Here is a 6,566-nt window from a genome sequence, read left to right as displayed (position 1 = left end):
CAATATTGTCACCCAGACCTGCATCTCTGCCCCTATCAATACTCATTGTTTTCTGAGTGCTGCAGGTCCACAATGCAAAAATGGCCAATGGCTCTGACTGTCTGTTTTGTAGGAAAACATCTACATTCCTACATACCCTACATTCCTTCAGAGCTGCTACAAAGGCCCTAACAGTAAAGCTGAGTTGATTAGCAGCTGGTGATTCCAAGATTAGTTGGTGGGTATAAGCAATCATGCAATAATATCTTATATACTTATATAGCACTTTTCTGGACACTCCACTCAAAGCGCTTTACAGGTAATGGGGACTCCCCTCCACCACCACCAATGTGCAGCCCCCACCTGGATGATGCGACGGCAGCCATAGTGCGCCAGAACGCTCACCACACATCAGCTATTAGTGGGGAGGAGAGCAGAGTAATGAAGCCAATTCATAGAGGGGGATTATTAGGAGACCATTATTGGTAAGGGGCCAATGGGAAATTTGGCCAGGACACCAGGGTTACACCCCTACTCTTTTCGAGAAACGCCCTGGGATTTTTAATGACCACAGATAGTCAGGACCTCGGTTTTACGTCTCATCTGAAGGATGGCGCCTGTTTACAGTTTAGTGTCCCCGTCACTATACTGGGGCATTAGGACCCACACAGACCACAGGGTGAGTGCCCCCTGCTGGCCCCACTAACACCTCTTCCAGTAGCAACCTTAGTTTTTCCTAGGAGGTCTCTCATCCAGGTACTGACCAGGCTCACACCTGCTTAGCTTCAGTGGGTTGCCAGTTGTGAGTTGCAGAGTGATATGGCTACTTAAATAAATCCATTGGCATTACAAAATAACAATTTAGGATTAGATTATGAATATTTATTCTACTTTTTTTAAGGTTATTAAAATGTAAAATTATTTATTATGAAAATTCACTACATTCAATATATCTTAATTCAGATGTCTCCAGCCCAAAATTTTCTAGGCGTACAGTATGTGACTGCTGGAGAAATTGTGCTTTATTTGTAACTATAGGTAATTTCTATGTTCAAGCCACATTAACTCATCTAACCAGAGCTTATTCTGGTTTCCATGGCATTTAGTGGCCCAGAGAGCATGTGATTCCCCCACCCCTCCCTAGGAAGAGACCTCAGTTCATTACAGGAGTTATACCCCAGCAATGCTGGTCGCCATTTATACAGCTGGGTGGTCTAAGGTAGTTGGAGTAAAGTAAAGTGTTAGTACACCAAAAGGTTTGTTTTGTAATGACCAGTGTCCATTCTTTGAGCATGTATGTGTAGATTTAGCCTGACTGGTGTGTGTGTGTCAAGTGTAAATCATATGAAATGCTGTCAAGGGAGTGTGGCATTTGCACTTGTCAAGCTGTGTTTGCCTTAGTGGCATGACTCAGCACACAGTTAAACAGTATTTTCTTAAAAGTGTGACTGTGAATTTTCACAGAATTTCTCCTCCTCTTCTATCTAGTTGAATATGAACATTTATAGTTAGTATTTATTTTAAATGGAAGATATATTATACATTTTTTACAATAATTATTTTTGTTATATTGCATACGGAATTACAAATAATTATTTTATTAACTCAGCCAAAGTAAACAAAAAGGGACTGTTCCTGTCTTCCATATTTTCACTGGTGCACTTGCACTGCTCAATGCAGTAAGAGTACCTCTTCCAATTATCAACCATTTTGTACCATCAGGTTTTATCCTTTATTCTACAATAAGCCTTAGAAATATTCTGCATATACAATCATGCAATTTTTAATATGCTGATGATGCTTACAGTTCCCAGTTAAAGTTTAGTGTTTACTCTATGGATTATTCATTTGTCTACTCTGATAGGATTTTTAATGATATAAGTGTATCTTTATAGTTGCTTCATTTCCCTTGTAAATTGAGTGTGCATAATAAGACCATTCCAGCCATCTGTCTAAAGTGGCAAACTGGCTCTAATCCAGAATGAGTATGTGAAAGTCTTTTAGGGGATATATTGTATTAAAACTATATAACCAGAGTAGTCATATAAATACACTAGTTAGATATAGTTATATAGTTAGATATATAGTTTATTAAATAGATACATAGATATATTGCTGCAAATCTCCATCCTCAGCGGACGATCACTGCAGACAGCAGATAACAGGTATCTTAATTAAACCGATAAAGTTCTAGGTGTACACTTGGCATCTCCTTTCCTGAGCCTTTAGGCTATTTAATATTGACGTATTTTCAAGCACAAATAGTTCTCTCCAGTTCTGTCCCAGCTTCCTGCCCAAGGCAATTAATGTTTCGTCATTCCCAAATCTAGTAGTAGTATGGTGGGTCCATGTACCAGGAGGAGTCACAATTTCATGTTCCACTTAATGAGGCATTTCAGGCACTGAGCTACACCAGTTTGCATTCTCCCACAAAAATTGTCAAACACCAGATCTTCACTGTATCGTGAAGCAATTTGTATAGGCTCTGGCATCAATACAGCACACATTCATGGAATGATTTCAGTGATATCCCTTGGATCTCATTTTCTACAGCCCTTTAATACAGTGATGTGGCACACCTGATTTTTTCATGTGTTTAACCAGTTACCAAAGCATATAATCAACAAAACACACTTACTCAACTGTACTGTTATTAAGTCAGACTTCATGGGAATGGGTCGGAGAAAAAAGTAAGTCTCAAGGCAGGATAAATACAGGCACAACTACTGTATGAGCACAAGAAAAAGGAAAGAATCATTATAATAAAAAGGGAACAATCATTATCATCAGAGAATTAGGAGATGTTTTAACCATGTAAGAGTTTAACTCTTTCTATCAGGTTAAATGCAGGAAAGTGCGATAAGATTCATAAACTTCATAAATAACTTTGCCGTCTTATTTGTATGAGGAAATTGTAATTTACTATATTGTTGAATCTTGCATAAAACAATACTATTACTTACTCTCTGATCCTTTGGCCAATGTTGCCTTTCCACTGTAAGTCCAAACACCACAAGATAGGCTTTCATATCATTCTGCACTGTTTCCTTCTGCAAAATAGAGCTGGGTGATTGGACTTTCCCTCAGACACCTCTGTCACCTCAAAAGTCCTCTTTGTTTTTAACACAGTTGCCAATCATTGTGACAAGTTATGAATAACACCTTGTATCTATTCTAGCTGGTCTTTGAAGCATTCGACTGGTGTCTATAAGATCTTCTATCCTGGATTTTGTTTCTGGTTAACCACTATGTGTGTTATTCCACTTCTACCTCCATATGTGGAATATTCACTTTACATGGCTGGCCTGGTAGAGAAAATTCAAATAGAAACCCTGTTTATATGAACAAATCTGCTGTTTATTTTGTGATGAAGGCTCATTACTTCAACAGAGAACCTATTTGAACTGATCCCAGTGTTAGATGAATTCTTTCCCACCCTATCTTGATCCATGAACCTAGTCAAACCTCCACTTAATTCTTTTGCGATTCTATATGAAAGCCTTCACTATATGAAAGTTTTTCAGCCTTAACCTCTGGCTGTGATCACACCAAGAGCTCTCATCTTCTTTACCATCAGAGTTCACTGGCTCTTAAGATTGCAAGCATAACAGAGAAAACTAATTGTCCTTATCCCTTATCCTGTGTCATATAACCATGTAAATTCTTTAAGACCTGAAAAGCTGTGTACTGCAAAAGACAACTCTACTTATGTTTTAACACTTTTTAATCATGCACAAGGGTAGTATATTCTACCTATTTTCCATATCCTTGTATGAATGTCTGCTGAGTAAGTGGGGACCAGCAATTCTGGGAGGGATCCTTGCGATGGACTAGCAGTTGATAGTGGGAGATGCCTTTTTTAAATTGGCCTAAATTGGCCTAGCACTACAGTAACCATGATGAGCTCTGGTCAGATGAGACACAGTGCTCATGTATAGACTTTATCTTTAGTGCAGATTAAGTGCAGAACATAAACTTTAATTGGCCCTTGTTAGGCCCTTTCTCCTCTTTGCGGCTCAACCCCATATCCTCAACTTGACTGCTCTGTCACAATAAGAGCTGAAAGGTTATCTTCATTAAGCATCAGTTTGGAGTGTGAACATATGTGTGGAGGATTATTTAATTTATGATAACAGTCTTTCATCCTCATATAAATATTTGTGTTTGTTTCTAAGTATATTAAGAATGGTTAATTTGAGTAGTATTTGAGTATTTGAGTGGTAAAGACTGGATCCAGTGTTTTGGGCTGTTGAATTATCTCCAATTTGTAAATATTTGTGTGTTTGGTACTTTGTGTTTGTAGTTTAATAAATTGTCTTTTAAGCTATTGTCTACATGTTTCTCAAGCACCATGTTGAGAGAACATTAAGGCTACAGTGTGACCTCAGTTGGTATTTCCTGACCAGTATTGGTGTTTTATTTAACCTTCATCCTTTGCTTGGACTCGAGCGAGTTTCAGAACAGAGTAAGTTTTGTCTATTACTTAACTTCTATTATCACCTGTATTTTTATAACACTGTTATAAAAAACTATTTGATATGCTGCAAATATAAGTATTTAATTTACTATCTTAAAAGATACAAAACCGGCTTTAGAATGTCCAGACTCTGTGGTTCATATCAGTGCTTATTTTGTAAATCATTAGGTGCCAGAGCTCACTGTGGACGGGCGAGGACAGATTATGCTGAACTGTGGAGGTACCGGAGCACTTTACTGTGACATGCACATAGCACTTTGCACCAATGTAACATACATTCATCTCAAAGTCACTACATGCCAACAAGGTAATGAAAAAAACATTTTTAATTATTAATTTCAAATGTCATAGTCATGTGCTGGGTGGCACAGAAGTTAGTATTACTGCCTTGCAATACTGGGGCCCTGGGTGCAATTCCAGACCTTAGGACCATCCACCCATTTGCTAACCAATCACGGGGGAGCTGGGGCCTATCCCAGCAAGCAACAGGTGCAAGGCTGGATACACCGTGGATGGGATGCCAGTCAATCAGAGGGCACAGACACAAACGCACACATACTCAAACCAGGGCCTGTTTTCCGAGAAATCAATTAACCTAAAAGTATCTCTTTGGAGTGCGGGAGGAAACCATTTCACCCAGAGGAAAGTCATGTGAGTATAGGGAGAATATTTTAATTCTACATGGATAGGACCCCAGAAATTGAACCCAGAGCCCCAGTGGGTTAAATTTGTTTACCACTACACCATTATGCCATCTGAAAATATATTTTCAAGGTATTCACACAAATAGAGCAAATAAGGATTTTTTTTCATAGAATGCAATCGAGGGGTCAACAAAATAAAAACAGTGACCCTCCTAAAAATAATTTTTAATTGCAAACATGCATATTAATTTTTTGGTGTGTCAGAAGCAGGTGCAGGAGTTTTGCGTAGAGGTCCTAGAGGTCAGACAGTCAAAAAATGAGAAACGCCAGAGCTGATCTAAAATTAAAGTACTCCCCATAAGCACATAACTATTGTCCTCTGTAAATTTTATTAGCTCAATCTTAAATTAAGACTGGACCTTAAGGTTTTCCTGCTTAAGGCAGGATCTATCTTGAGGTTGTTTTAAGGATTTTTTGCTTTTTGCATGAATATAGTCCAACTCCTAATCTGAGGTTTTCCGGTTCAGGACTTCTCATTCTGCTGAAAACTGTGCACTACATAAAGGGTGATAAAACCTTCTTGTGTGCAGCATAACTTCTGTGAAACGCATTCAAACTCTATCAGTGACTCTGCAACTGTAGTATAAACCTTTCTTAAATACCAAGATTTGCAGTTTAACCTTAAATAAATAACTTAATTTCCTTGGTTTTACTAGCTCAATTTGCTGCGCAGCTTAATGGCCTCAAGGATGTGAAAGATAGACATAAAAAGCTGAAAGTGAGAATATATAGTGATAACAATCAGAAGTGATCATACTAAAGACTCGTGTCCTATGTCTCAGCTCTGTGTACATCCTTTTCCTTTGCTTGCTTTCTATTATTGGATATCCAGTGAACCCAAGACAGCTCATGTGATTGACCTAAAAAAGGGATTACAAGACAGACGTAAGGAACTGATTATTCACTTTAGCACCTAGAAAGGATGATCCATTTGTAGTATCTAAGATTAGTGGTTAAACTTCTTTCTTATGAGTGCTTCCCTCTCTCCCTCCATTGTAAAAATATTGCCTGGAGGTCCTCTTGAAGTTAAATGAACTAATTCTTCCTGGGCCTGACAAGGCTTCTTTAACTACATAAGACAAAAAAAGATAATTTGCCTGTGAGATGAGCCTTTCTAATGTCTACCAATCATACTGTACAATATCTGAAGGAAATTTTGAAATGTATTGTATTTTCAGTAATCCATCCATCCATGTTCTAACAGCTTTATCCAATACAGGGTCACAGGGTAGCCACAGCCTATTTTCAGTAATCCAGCATCAAAGAAATCATCTTTCACCTGTGGTAGGCAGACTACTGGAAGGGTTTTGCTGCAGCTATTCAGTCATTACAACTACATGGAAATCTTCATTATATGCACATTTATGTCTGATCCTTAAATAGCTCTTCTGATCAATAAATAATCC

This window comes from Lepisosteus oculatus, chromosome 7 (genome assembly GCF_040954835.1).
Source record: "Lepisosteus oculatus isolate fLepOcu1 chromosome 7, fLepOcu1.hap2, whole genome shotgun sequence".
Taxonomy (NCBI): domain Eukaryota; kingdom Metazoa; phylum Chordata; class Actinopteri; order Semionotiformes; family Lepisosteidae; genus Lepisosteus; species Lepisosteus oculatus.
This window is presented reverse-complemented; position numbering follows the sequence as displayed.